Consider the following 15,595-nt stretch of genomic DNA (forward strand, 5'->3'; position numbering starts at 1 on the left):
TTATTGTGAAATATTTAGTCAGCTCGAATTCGGTAAAAAGTCTGGACTCTGTTTTTCCCTGAGAGTGTATTTTTACCCTGAACCTTCTAGTCCTAGTCAATACTTGTAAGTAAAATCTTCCCATTTGCTTCAACCTTTCTACCTCTGTGACATGCATTTGGGTCCTCTCCTGTTAAACTGTTACCTTGACAGTTATTGCACTCATTGCAACTCTACCTCCTACAAATGTCTGTTTTTGAAGGCATTTAAATGCTGTCTGTATTGTTTTTTTGTTGTTGTTGTTTTGTTTTTATAGTCCAAGAAGTGCTTCACCATTGTACCACACCCCATGCAGTCGAAGGGATCAGTTGGCCAGTGGGCAGATTGGGGTTTAAGTCCTGTCTCCTCCATGGCTTTAGTTTTTGGTTAAATACTCAAACAGCATCCACATCCTATTAGGCCTGAGCGATATAACAATCTCGATTTACAGAACAAAAAACAAAAGGTCAATACCAATGATAAACTGAGTAATTTACAATTGCTGGATGAATACCAGAGCAATATCCACTGCAAGATATGAAGGCAACCTGTGCCAACAAAACACAACAGCCTCTTCCACTGTTTCCATTCCACTGAGTACACAGAGCCAGAGTCAGTCACAAGCCTGTTGTGTTAACATAAACCCTTCCAGCAGTCATTCTTTCTCCTATTTCAGTTATTTTGCTTTAGTCACTTTAGTCACATGCTTCTAATTTATATATATTTGTTTGTAATTATTTGCCAGACATAAATGTAACTGCAGCTGCCAGGACCAGTGTGTGCAACAGAACATGTGGATTTGATTTTGTGTGTGATGTTTATTTGAAAGCATTGTAAAAGCACCAGGAGAATACGTCCCCTTCTCACGCAGACTTTAGTGGCGCTTAAAATGGTACTTACTGATAGCACTTTGTAGTTTGGCTTTCTTGAAGAAATTGTATTCTCTTGATTCTTGTTGTTCTGGATTGGTACCCTCATGGTTGAAATGCACTTATTGTAAGTCGTTTTGGACAAAAGCATCAGCTAAATGAAATGTAATGTAATTGTTGCTGTTGCCTTGTTGAGGTGTACATGTTTGACAAGTAGAGAGATCAGTGGAGAGAATGAAGTTATCGAATCAAAAATAAGATACTTTAGAACCATAACAAACCTTTTATTTGACATGTTTGATGCTCCTTTTGGTAATACACACATTATGCAACTAATTATACTCTTACATAAAGACTTGAATTGTGTGCAATAAACTGGTTGGTCTACAGTCTGAGTGCCCTTCTAGTTTTGGAAACTATTCCCAAGCTTCTTTTAATGTCCTAATACAGTTCCATAAACATAACCATGAAATCATTCTTTAGTGCCATGAGCATATACATTATCAGTAAACAGCTTGTTTATACGATTTGTAAGAGCATTTTGTGACTCTAAATGTACGTTAATTACAAACGTTGCCTGAGGGACCTAAGTATATTGATTTGTCAATTATATGCATGGTGCTTAATACGCTGGTTTGATTAGCTCTTTGACTAATTTAACAACAGTATTTGAGTCCCTTCAGATAGCGGTGACAACTAATTTGAAGTGTAACCTCCTTTTGTATTAGCCAGACCCAAGGCCAGAAGAAAGCACATCAATACTACACACCATCAATCAAAACTGCATGCTGGTTGAATGGAACCATCAGAGTGTCTGCCTTATATGATGCCCTAACCTCTGTACAGCAGCACAGCCGATGTAATTACGCTGACTCGTACATGTGTGATGTGAAGCCTGGTGCCTCATCTCCAGGATCCATGTCCCATTGACTACAGAGACTTTAAGTCAGTGGGGCGAGTGTCAGGAGGTCTGTTTGTCTTCATCAACAGTAACATGTGTCTTTCTGCTTATTGGCGATCTGTGTGCTCTGCCCACGCTTACTCGGTTTAATCAATACGGTCACGTGTATTGACTTGGAAAGAACTGTTGCATGTTGCGGATTTAAAGAGGTCTACTGCCCTGTGTATTGATCTAGCGGGTGATCTACTGCTCTACAGTGCTATTGCTATTCCATTTGACACGAGGCATTTGAGTTAAAGCATTTGCTGGCATTAAATGATACTGGAAATAAAACATATCACCAGCCTCATCCTTTCAATCTGCAGTCAGCATAGCACATTGAAATACATTTTCTCTTTTACTTGCTTTAGAAGGTCGTGAGGCATGTTGGTTTTCACACAATATGCATGTGATTATAATCCAGCAGTGTGAACCTGGTTTTCTTTGCAATGTGAATATTTTTTCCAACCTTGTATGCAAGTTTTCACCTGTTGTTTTTTTGATTATGTGGCCAACTACAGCAAATCTGCAGTGAGTCAAGACTGATGTTACACCTACTTTAGTTTCTTTTCACTGTCCAATCACAAACCTGCCATTTAGGTGTAAAAGAGGTCATTGTGTTGTAGAAGTAAATTGTTTATCCAAAGCCAACTTCAACCTCCTTTGTGGTCATAACGGCTCTCATCCTGGTGTTGTAAGACTTAACATGGCCTTTTTCTTCATCTGCCTTTCTTTAAGTGAGTTAGTATTTTTAGAACACAGCCATAGTACCGAGAATGAAAGGAACCGCCACTTTTTACACAAAGCAACTGCCCAAAACCATCCTAAAGTTAACATCCACCCCCACCAACCATGAAAAGAAACATGAGAATTTTATTTCAATTGTGGAACTGAGGTCATGTTTCATCTATATTATTTCTTGCTGAAATAATTGGCTACACAAAGAGAATTTTTTTTTTGTTGAAGATATTAACCCAAAAAAAGCATTGCTCTTCACATCAGCTGTATAATGCTGGACAACCATCTGCTACAGGTATTGAGTAAGTAATACATGCCTTTGTTTCCTCTCGCTCTGACTTCTGTAATTCTCTTTAATCTGTTTTAAAATCAATTGGTCGCCTTCAGTTTATCCAAAATGCTGCGAGGCTTTTAACAAACTGTAGGAAATCAGATCACATCACTTCCACTCTTGCATTTTTCAACTGGTTTAGTTATGACTACTTTTTGCATTGTCAGCACAGTGCAGCTGGAGGTCCTCTAGCTGTTCCAACTTAATTACATAAGATGACTGGTCCTTTTTGGTTCAGGCCCCCCGGCTTTGGATCTCCCTGATTATCTCAGGCCAGCCAACTCTGTAGTATCTTTTGAATCACTTCCTGAAACTCACTTTTATTGGGCAGCATTGTAGTTTTGTTTCTATTTTTTAAGTTCTTGATTGATTTCTGTCATATGAGGGTTTGCTTTGGATCTTTTTGAGACAAAGGTGTGAGAATGTGCGTGGCATGTGCGCCGTAAACAGTTTGTGTGTACACCTAGTGTGTCATGGCCTTAAGTGAAAGAAATTAGGCCATCAATTGACAGATTAAAGTGTCCTGCCCATAAGGATTTAAATTTCATACCAAGATATTAACACTGTGTTAAACCTCCCCATTTTGATTTACTGACAAGCTCCATCTCTCTTTTTCTTTCTTCCTGTGTCCTTGGCATTTTATTAAAGAACACCTTTATAATCTTTATTTTAAGTCTGGAAATGACATTTTGAAGTTACAAAATTATTTTTGACATCTGTGAGAAACAATTTACTTACTTTGGTTAGTTTAGCTATTAAACACGTGACACTATGGTTACCAAAAAGTAGTATGTGTCGAAAAAGTAAAATTATGTTTCTCAAAAGTTCAAATCATTCACCAAAGGACTATCTGGTTTTAGAGGTTTACAGCTATAGGCGTCGTGTTTGTGTTAACTGCGGCCCTCACTTCGAGTAACCATTTGCCTGAAAGTCACCAGTTAACAGTCAGTTCAACCAAAATGTTCTAGTGGTGCTAGCCTACTGAGGCTAGATATCCAGTCACATTTAATGGCCTCACAAATAAAGGTAGTTCATTGCTCACTTTGATTGACGTCAATGCAAGAAACGTAATGATTTTGGGGAAATTGCGTCCAGCATATACCAATAAAAGGCACATAACGCACAAAAAAAAAGCCTTTTGTTTTTTGATAAAGGCAGTAGCCAGTAATATAAAGGCACCTTTGAGGATACAATAAAGATAAACTTAGATGCTGGTTGTAATCAAATTTAATTTGGCATTTTACTGATTTTACAGTGAAACACTTGGTAGCTGTTGAGAAAAGAGCTTTATAATTAAAGGTATGATGGTGATTATAACAATAATCAAATTCCAGTATTTAAACTGTCAATAACTGTTGTTTCACAACTGTGCCCCATAATTTGTCCTTTGAAAGTATTTTGTCACAAGAAAGTAACCTTCCCAAACCTGCCTTCACTCCGTCACTCACCACTGCTATGACAGTGAGGAGGGACTCTCTGGTTTCCTGACCAGAGGTGGTCTCACATGACAGCCGACTTTCAGTATCCCTAACAGAAACCAAGGAATAGACACTGACCTTGGTGCTCACAAAGTTTGACCTCATCTCTTGGATGGTGATGTGGTTACCTTCAAATTATGTATCAAATTTAAAAGATAAACAGTAATTTCCAAAGATTGATTTAAGTGGTTTGATATGCTGTTGCTACACCAGCAAAGACAAGATCATACTGTCTATTGACTGTGTAAATTTGATTTGGTATATACCAAATCAATACCAGCGTGAACAAATTAGCTGTCATTTGGCGCCTTTAATTGGCCTCCCATTAGTGTGATTATTCTTTATAAATGAGCTGTCTGCTTTTAGTTCAGGAAATATGTCAAGATAAAATCAATAAAGCCGACTCCAAGCATTACTTTAAATGAGGCTTCTCCGTCCTATAAAAAAAATATCTGTCAAATGGGGAAAAAGCACATGTCAAAGTTAAACTCGGAGCTAACTTGGATGTTGTGTGAAGCACAAATAGAGAGGAAAAGTTCCTGTGCTGAAGTACGTTAGCAGGGGCCCTGCTTAAATGCTCAAAGGATGTGCTCCCTGGGAAATATGTATGTACAAAGTGGAGGTAAATAAATAATAAAGAGATGAATGGAGGGCTAAGCAGACAGCTGATGAGGCTGATCATAGGAAGGGGGTGATACTGGTCCTCTCTGACACTGTCAGCAGGGTGTGAGGGTGAGTGGTGATTAAGAACGCTTTCCTCTTACCTGTCAGCAAAGACGACACACACACACAAACACAAACACATACACACTGCTATCTCTGCAAACTGACTTACAAATAAACAGCTTAAGCCCCTGTGATGTGCAAAACAGATGATTTTTTTTTACTCAACTCAGACAGACCCATTTGACTAGCTCTGCATTTCTCTGTGTGTTTATATGTGAGACTTGTAAGTTGACAGCTTCTGCTACAGATATAATATATATTTATATTTACTAGTCAGTCAGACTTTCAGTCAGTCAGTCAGTGAGTTATTAATGAGTTGATTCAGGATTCAGTTGTTTGCCAGAACAGGGCCCAGAACTGGTACCAGTACTCTGTCACTGAAGTCCAGTCCCTTTAATGAGTGTCCCTCTTTGATTGAAGCATAAATCAACGAGCATGTACAGTGCATGATTCAGATGACATGCATTCAGTCTTCTTTAACTCACTCCTGTTTCAATGTATTGACACAGCTACTGTGAATGAACATACATTTTTTGTATTCATCAAACCATTAATAATGGCAGCAGGGCTCTGGTATCTTCATGGTAGGAAACTTTTTCAGGAAATTAAAGGCTTGCATTGAAATCTGTTTTGATTTTTTTTTCTTTTTAAAGGATGTGAGGGAGATATGCCATCAGAGCCAGAAGAAGATTTTGAAATATACCTTTAAAAACAACAAACAAACAATCTAACAGTTTCATTGAAAGGAAATAATGTTTCATTAGTACTCTGTTCCTTTAAGGCCATAATGAATGCATGTTTTGCATATAATTTATAATTCATTTTAAGTAGGCTTGAATGTCAAATATATATGAATTTCTCCTGCCTGCATGGGGAATGTCAAAGAGGAGAGGGCACCGTACTGTACGTGCTTCAAAATGTAGAGTTACAGGCTTATCTAGCTTACTGTACATCCATTTTTCTTGCTTCTCAGTCACTGTAATACCAGCAAATGCATCATCATCCCGTAATGACATACATAAATCTTTAAAAGTTGTGAACATGCTACATCTTATTATAATTTATTATAATATAATTGCCAAATTCCATATCCATAAATGTATACTTACAGGTAAGAAACTGTGGGTTATTGCCTTTAGCAGTGTTCAATCAATGCATTTAGTCAATTCAACACTCTTAAACAAAAAGCAATTAAAACTTAAACAGCATGTACAGTTTTAAAATGTTTTAATATGAATCTTTAACCACCCTAAACTATGATGTGCATTTTCCTTTGTACCATATGTAATCTGTTGTTTTAAGGTCCCACAAAGTGATGTTCTTAATAACAGAATGTTTTAAGTCATATGCAGTATAGAGCTCTTTATTCTATCCAGGTGGCTTTAGATGACTTTAAATTGGCTTACAGACGTCTAACAGTCAGTATAAAATGTTTGAATGTTATTAAAAAAACTCAATATGGAAAAAGGCTGCAGCAAAGCAGGTAATATTCTATTCAATATGAGCAATTTCTGTGGAAATGTAATGAAACGGTATTGCCTGTGTTATATTAAAATGTAAATTAGTATTATCACCATTGACATAAAAAAAAAGGCATATTTGAGCATAGGAAATCGTAATGCGATGACTCCAGATCACAGCGATAGATGTGTTACAAAGTAATTTGTGTACTGTGAATGATTGCAGTTTATGCACCGCTGAAATAGCAAAGTCAATTTTCTAAAGCTCATCTTATTTTGGGTCCATCCAGTGATTCAATCCTTAATGTGGATGAATGAATCTGTACTCTAGGAGGAAAAAGTGGAGTGCAAAAAAAAAAAATAATAATAATTCAAGGACAACAGTTTATAGAGGGTGGAAGTCAGAAACAAGATGGGAACAAAGCAAATACAGGGAGATAATGACAGAAGGAGAAGAGTAAAGATACTGTGCTGCAGAGCTGAAAGACAGATACGTAGATTAAGGTTCAGAAAGGGAGACAACAGAGGACAAACAGGAGAGACAGGTAGCGAGATGAGAAGGGAAAAGCAAAGATAAAGAGCTTTGATTAGGGTTTATTGCCCTCTTGCTCTCCTTCGCTTCCTTTTTCCCTTCATTCCACTTGAGTTGTTGTCGTAGACGGAGGCAAAGAGGAGAAGGTATTAATTGTCTGTTGTCACGAGAGATGTGCCATGACAGAAGTGAAACAAACTCCTGCCTCAATAACAGCTCAGCTGTCACCTTTTCCGCACAGACTTTAACATATTTCATATGCATGCTGTAGCAATTAGCGCCTTTTATTTAACCAGCAGGTATGACTAAATCATCAAATGAGACTCAATACCTGGTCATAGCCGCATTTAAAATAGTAACACATATGTGTTTAATTCAAAAGAAATTTCCACCATTAGTGTATTCACTTGCTGACTCGAAGTTCACTTTAACTTTATTACATCAAATGTAACTTTGGTAAACCTTGACATGCCTGTTAGTAGTGGCTTTGAGAGAAACACGAGCCAAAGAGTCCAAAACTGAATAAGCTATTGTAGCTTTTCAGTTCCTTTCATCGTCCATTTTTATTCCTCTATTCTCTGTCTAAATATAAACTGCACCACAAAGAGACATGCTGTGCAGTCTGTTATGAAAGAGGAGTTGATGGTGAAATGCACCTCTTGAATACACCTTTTACTAGTGACTGGGCAGATTAGATACAATAGTTCACCAAGTAGCTCTGAGACTATTTAGAGCATCGAGAAACAAACATTTTGTGGTAATTAGGCAGCGATCCACTCATTGGTTTGTGCACTACTGTTTAGACACCTCTGCTGTGTGTCAAATGACGTACTTCCTTAAGTACACTAACAAATAGTGCTCTTGCATGTTTGGACTCTCACTTGTGATTTGCAGGAATTTTTACAGGGTAGTGTTGTTTCAAATCGCACACTGTTGTTTAACATTGACCAGAAATAATCTCAGCATGTGAATACATCACCTGCCAAAATATCTGCAGCATTAATTATTCTACCCAGAATTTAACGTGTTTTCGTGCTCTCTGTTGAACATGCTTAATAAACACACTGATGGGTTCTGTCCAGCAGCAGTTGTGAAAAAAACAACACTTTTATGAGGTGTTCAGGAACAGCTGCAACTTGCTCAGAGGCCTTAATTTGAACATTTTTACATCGGTGGTCCCGCCCCTTCCTCTACGTGGCCAAGATGGCGACTGTTTAGAGTGGAAAGTGTCCTGCGTTTCACACTTCTTTTTTGGACTGTTTTGAGTCCACATCTGGGTACTCGTAGTGCACTGTATGTTTCTGTACTTGACAGTGTGAACGCACCTGATGGATTCAAAATAGTGAGACTTAGTACACAGTACGCCATTTGGAACACAGCACTCGAGTCTGGCACACAGCCATCGCCATCTTTGTTTTTGGAGCCAGAAGTGACCATATTTGGACGAGCTGGGGGAGACCAAGTGGTGGATCTGTTTGTGAGCCACTACTACCACTAGACACTACGCCCGCCCACCTATTTCAGCAACCTGACTGTGCCCCAGGTATGTCAATCAAACCAGGCACGCGCCCTATCAAACTCTCTTTGAGACCTAACGTGTAATTCATTATGGAATTATTTTCAGAAGAACCACCAGCACACTGATCAGAAGGAGGACATTTTCGCTCATGATATAGTAATCACTTGTGGAATATACATTTTATTAAGTCTTTCATAAGAGAAGTTGACACTTTTTGAATGAGAGCCTATTGGAGCCGGAGATTTTTTTGGAGCCAGCCCTTAAAAGAGATCGGCCCTCGGTGGTATTGCACTTTAAGGCTCTTCTGCATTTGCTTTACTTTTTAGATACACATACTATGTTCCTTTTTATACACAGTCTATGATGAAAATGTGTGGATTAATTCAACTTTTTGGTAACTTCTGGCTGGTAACAGTTTGTAATGGACAATACAGGATATCTTATTGTTATGTAAAAATCATCAGGATGTGTTGGCCACACTTAACTCGCCGCTCTAACAGCAGGTAATTAGATGAGAAAAAAAACCTAATTACTTATATCCATCACCCAAAGTCCAAAGAGCAAGGCTTCTATCTTACTAGACAAGCCCATATGGTAGAGCTCCACCTTCAGGGAGATATGTATGTTTTCATTTGGAAAGAATTTAGCTCATGCGCTAATGAAATATTCACCAATCGATCCCCCCGCGGCTTCACCACGCTCGACATATGGTCATTGTTCGACTCCTTACTCATACCGCAGTGCTTTGCTTGAGCTTTAGATCCACTCACAAGGCTGGAAGAGACACAAGGGGCACCTGTGAATGTATGCTGTCTTTGGTTGTGCATATTTGTCTCTGCTCAGTTGCCCATTTCTAATCAGCCAAAGTTCAAGTAAGCTCTTCAGAGCTCCCCAGAGCCCTGAAGAGCCCTTTTCAGACGACAATGGGGCGAGCACACCTTTAAATCTCTCTTCTGATTCTTTGTCTAAGGTAAGATAACCATCATCTCTCCGTCCTTTCATAGGGTTTCAAATGGCAGAAGCACTGGATTCAATTGATCGTTTATATACTTGAGCTTTTTTTGGCCCATTGAATTTAATTTCCTTCTCCTTCATGACATGAAGAAACCCTCTGATATCCTTACTCGGGTTTGAAATGCAATAAAAGGTGACCCCATCATCTCCAGATAACTGACCTGCCAATAGATCAAACATGATGACTCAGTTTAAACACTCATTTAGCGACCTGTTTATAGTCTAATAACCCATTAAAACAAGGCTCGGAACATGAAATATTAATCATACTGTTTACAGTGCTTAGCCAGCTACAGTATAATGATATACTGTAGCATTATTGTCCCTATGGGTGCTTTTCAAATTCTTCCTTTTTTCCCCTTGACTCTGGCACTAAAGTGTTTATAGCACAATCTGCTTAACAGTATAAAAGCCTTCACATTTCAGATGATCTCTACAAACACTACACCCATAAACACATTTTAAGATGGCATTACATATTCAGGTATTATGTGTGTTTGAAGCAGAATAGACAGACTTCACTGAGACACATCCTGATTCTGGCAAAGAGAAGAGCAGAGAAAAATATAAAAATAACGTTTCTGTAAACGAGTCCCGAAGCAGTGGCACTCTATAGCACAGCAGCAGGGTGATTAGCTGGTCATGTTCCTCTTTATCTAGATTGACAGGGCGCATGTGTGGAGGGGACTGGGTGGCTCCGAGCAAGAGGAGACCAGGTGTGAATATTGCAGCAGATACACAGCTACGTGGAACATCTGGACAGCTGGATCAAGGGCTGGGAAGGAACAAATTGACAAAAAGCTGAGGGACACTTGTGTATTTGTGTCACTCGGATCACATGTATCAGACTAAGGGCTATACATGTGCAAATCCAACTCTTTCCTCCCCTGATACTGACACCTAAATTCAAGGTGTCGGACAAAACTTAGTACCCATCCAATAGTGTTCTTTCTAAATGTAAAACTTATGAATGTCTCTGTGTAGAACTGATGAAGATATGTATGAGTTAGCATGAAGCTGTAGCCACAGGTTGCATGTTAACCATCTTTGGTTCATACAACAACACAGCTTTAGGCTGTGAAAACTGTACCACATCAGACACACATTCTTGTCTAGTATATGTGACACGCACACAGTTTTTGCAGGATGATTACCAGGGCTCGTTACAGCCAATTTTTTTGATTTATGATTAAAACTGCATACAACTAAATTAATATTGTATGCATATGCTGTGTTCTTTTTTTAAAGGCATAAAAAATAATACGACCCTTTAAACTTTATGGAGTTAGTATTTGGTGATGTTACCTAAATCTCAACGTTGATGTCAAAACTTCTGAAATCACAATAAAGTCCCTTTACATTAACATTTTAAATTGATACTGGACTGATATTGAAATCAGCATCATCCCCAAAAATGCAGAATCGGTCAGGCTCTAGTACATAGTTGTAGGAGCGGCCCATTTAAATATAAAATTATATTGTCTCGTGAGACGACACGCATTTTGTTTACACTTAATATTCTCAAGTTGCTTAAAGCATAATTGATGATACATGGACAATGCAACATATTGTACAGTACTGATATTGAGTTATTGCATATGCTGTACACAACAGCAGGTGTTTGTTTACAGTTGTGTTTGTATGCCTATAATTTTGTGATGAGTGGGTGCTTATGCATTCACTCAGTGCATGAAAATTGTTATCGTGTTCCCCGTCATTGCCTCCAGCTGCCTCAGAACAACACAAACAAAATGCAGCGTGGCCCACTATCCCTGCCTCCCTTCTCAGACACAAATATCGGTCCCCTCTGGGCAATAGACGCTGCGGCTCATTCATTAACAGAGATATCAAGGCGAAAACAAGCATGACCCCAAGGAATCAGGGAAGGAGAGAGTCAGAGAGGATGAGGTGTTTAGCTGTAGTATCCTCCTCCAACTCTTTTCTCGAGTGGTCCTAATTACCTAGCGTCTGATGTCTCTCTCATCTCGCTGTCTGTTCCCAGCTCCAGTCGGCCCTCAGTGGCTTGAGGAAGTCATCGCGGCGGGCTGACCATAATGCCGTGCTGCTGTGCTTCGAGCCCTCCTTCTCTTCTGCTGGCACTGTAATGCTCATTAAACAGGACACTGGAGGGACTGGCCCTCAATCCTCATCTTCTGCCCTACATTTCCCCTCTCACTTTCACACGACCCGGACAGGAGTGGCAAGTTGAAAATTTCACAAATCCCCTCCAGCACCACCTGTCCACACGCCACTGTGCCTACTGTTGTGGGGAGCGTGAGAGACTGACTGACACTACCCACTTCCTGCTGGGATGCTAATATGTGCTGCGGGGACACCTGTTGATGCGCCATGTAAGTGCTTTTAAGAGCTTATTTTCCCTAGTCTCACGAAGCCATACCTATTTCCACCATGCCAGAAAATGGTCGGGCTGCACCCATACATCATTCTGGTATTGGGGATAAAATGCTCTGGCTTGTTTTTATTTTTTGTTTTTGACTGATCACCACTCTCACAACCCCCATATGTAGGGACGGTGGCTTTGCAAAATAGTATTTTAGTGGAACTTGTTTTTGCAGAACAATTGCATGGGGAGTAGTGGCATTAAAATGAACCAAGCTGCCTGCCTTCTTGCGTGATTCAAATCTTCGTCAAAACGTGTGCATCGGTTGCTAACTCGGAGGTTGGTATTGTTGCTTTCCATTGCAACAAGGATTTTGAAAACGGTAACACACAGATAACAGAGGGGGGAGAATGTGGACTGAAGCAGCTGGCCAAAGGCAGGTTTATAGCATATATTTCTACATTTGGTGTCTCAGACTGATATTCCCTCAGTCTGGTAATTATTTGCTCATTATGTTGCCATTTCAACTCTGAAGAATGACAAACTAATCGTGTTCATGTCTGATGAATCAGACTGTTGTGATAACAGTTTTAAACTTTGTTACTTTTCACTATTGATGTTGGCAGTTTTGAAGTGTGGCAGCTAAGCAATACGAGACAGACAGAGACGAGCTGGAGAGCATGATTGGATAATGATCCACGGACGGGTCTTTTAGCAGAAGTCATCAAAAGCAGACAACTGCTCACAAGGCCAGCCTCCACTGTAGTAACAATATATTTTTTCCCATTATTGATTTTCACAGAAACTGTGGCCTGATTTGGTCCCTCCAGTACTGTTCCTCAAGATAATCTACCACAATCTCTTGTGTTTATCCACCTCATTCAGCTGCTTATATGCCCTGACCTATCTCATCCAATTAGCCTAATTGGAGGAATAATTCCCCATCTGTCAAACACAGCACTCTTTCACCTGTGGGGTCACATTGATGTTAACCCTCACTTTGGCATAACGATACAAGAAATCACTGAGCAGAATATAAATGTAAAAAGTTTGACGCAGTATATTCCTCTCTTTCATGTGTAATAGCACTACAGAGAAGTTTCTGTCACATGGTTTGTCTCTGGGGAGAGAAAACATAGCCTCTTGCCTCCTGAACTGTTTGGATGACACTACATTGAATTCTTTTTCCTGTGTTGTATTTTCTAATACACGGGCAGCCAATAATGTGGGTGTGCTTGGCCATGAATTATAGATCTGTTGTTGGCACAGGGTGTGTGGATATGAACTGTGCATGCCGGGGCCAGATAAGGCCAGATTTATACCTTTAGCTGCCAGGAGCAGACTCGGGGAGCCAGCTCACAAATTAAATGGAAATTGAGTTTGAGGGAGCTAATAAAACAGCTGTAGCACCCTCATACAACACCATGTCCTCTTAGCATACAATGCATGCATGATGGGGAAAAATGCTTAAGGATTGCTCTGCCTCTTGATCAGCAATGCAACTCCTGGTCTTGGGCTTCTCTTTGTACATTCATACAGGTACACTGGAGGCTGGCTGGGGTCAGAGAAAGTAGGGAAAAACATTTTGTGTTGTGATTGCAATGACAAATTCTCTGTCAGGGCTGCAGATACCAATAATACACATGTTTTTAAGTGATTCATTTGTGCCTATTACACAAAGGGCACCATGTTTTGAAAGTTTTGTTTGAGTCATGCATAACTGAGAAGAGGTATCTTGTTATTACTTTCTGCTCTCACCAATGTTGCTCCCACCATTTCAATATTTTAGTTATCAATGCAAAAACCACAAACCCTCCATGTTTTATATTTATTATTCGAGTCCAGGACAGTAGTTCTCAATCTTTTTTCAGTCCCTTTCCATTATCCAGGTCTCTTACAGCCGACCATTAATTGAAATGTAGGCAAATTTCCTTCCCAGAATATTAATTTGGAATATTATTCTGTTTTATATCATTAAAAATCCATGTCAATGAATGCCAATTAACGGAAAAGTTGGAATATCATTGTCATCAGCTTCCCAGGGAGCAAAGTAGACATGTGAGTAGAAATTATATTTATAAGTGTAAAACAAATGCAACGGTTACAAATTTGACATTCAAACTTAGATCTTGTTTGATCTTAGATCACAAACAGACGCCAATCAGAAAGAAAATGGAGGGTTTGAGGGGGGAGAAGAAAATAGCCAAAGAGATCCCAGCGGATATCAAATAGTAGTTTTTTCCTGAAATGCCCATGCTTTTTGCGAGACAGCTTCATATCCTGTTAACTTTTTGTCAAAACCTGGATTACAGTCATTATTCGGTGAGTGTCATTACAGATAGGTCTATGTATGCAACCCTACTAATTTCAGCACCTAAACTGTTTTTTTGCACTCATTGTATTTCTTGTGTATTAGTTGGTCCTGTAATGTGGTAAAAACATGATATACAGACTTTTTCCTGTGTGCAGGAAAAAAAAACAACCTGTCAACCTGTAACTGTTTTTACGATAAAGAAGGGGATTTGAGGGTTCTTCTTATTTGGCATGAGACTGGTTGGGCAGAAAAGCAAGTTGGTAACCCTGAAAACGATGTCCTGAAATGGGAATGATAGCTGACTGTATAAACAACTTACCTATTGACAATGCCTCTTGCGATACAAAAAAAAAAAGAAGTAAGAATGACATTAAAGAACAGACACACATACACAAACACATCCTAGAACATATTAACATTCTCCTTTCAAAAATATTGCTCTGAGTGCCCCCAACTCTCTCTGAGTAACCCCTGGGGGGTCGGTACAGCCCCTCTTGAGAAACGCAGCTCTTTGAGATACACAGTTGTGGACAGGTTCTCAATGCGCAGACTGAGACTGAAGGGATTTGTTATTTTTCAGAGCTGATCAGGCATCAAAGGATGCCACAAGCTAAGGCTTTATCAGTGATTGCACTGTCTCTCCTTTTGTTTCAGATTTGATTTTGATTTTATACACTTTATTCATCCCCGAGGGGAAATTTCTTCGCTACAGCAGGGGGGCGATGCTGCAGCAGGCTGCCACTAGCGCGGCGCCAGGTAACCTGACCTGAGGTGCATGTTTTTGGATGATGGGAGGAAGCCGGAGAACCCGGAGAGAACCCACGCAAGCACAGGGAGAACATGCAAACGCCGCACAGAAAGGCCCAGGACCGGATTCGAACCCGGAACCTTTTTTGCTGTGAGGTGACAGTGCTAACCACTGCACCACCGTGCCGCCCAAATGGACCTCATCAGGCTTGTTCTTTACTTCCATTTCATAACAGTGAGTCAGTGTTGGCAGCTAACGGCACTGAAGGAGAGAGAGAGTTTCTGCCCTTTGTTCACACTTTTAAAACATTTACATACCGGAGTTACTTCTTACATTGCCATTTTATACTGTAAATGACATTTAAAACAAATCCTGTAATGGAGAGATCCTCTTGTGATAAAAGCTCAGCAACAATATAAACGTAACACTTCTGGTTTTGAAGTAAGAGATCGAAGACTTCTTTTATGTACACCTCAATTTTTTAATTTTTTTTTAAATTAGTAAAAAAAAAAAATGTCACTTTACCTTTACAGAAATAATCCATTCACCTGACAGGTGTTGACACAT

The sequence above is a fragment of the Brachyistius frenatus genome, unplaced genomic scaffold (genome assembly GCF_029030835.1).
Source record: "Brachyistius frenatus isolate BFR_SWC_R1_liver_20210118 unplaced genomic scaffold, ASM2903083v1 Contig_6, whole genome shotgun sequence".
Lineage (NCBI taxonomy): Eukaryota > Metazoa > Chordata > Actinopteri > Embiotocidae > Brachyistius > Brachyistius frenatus.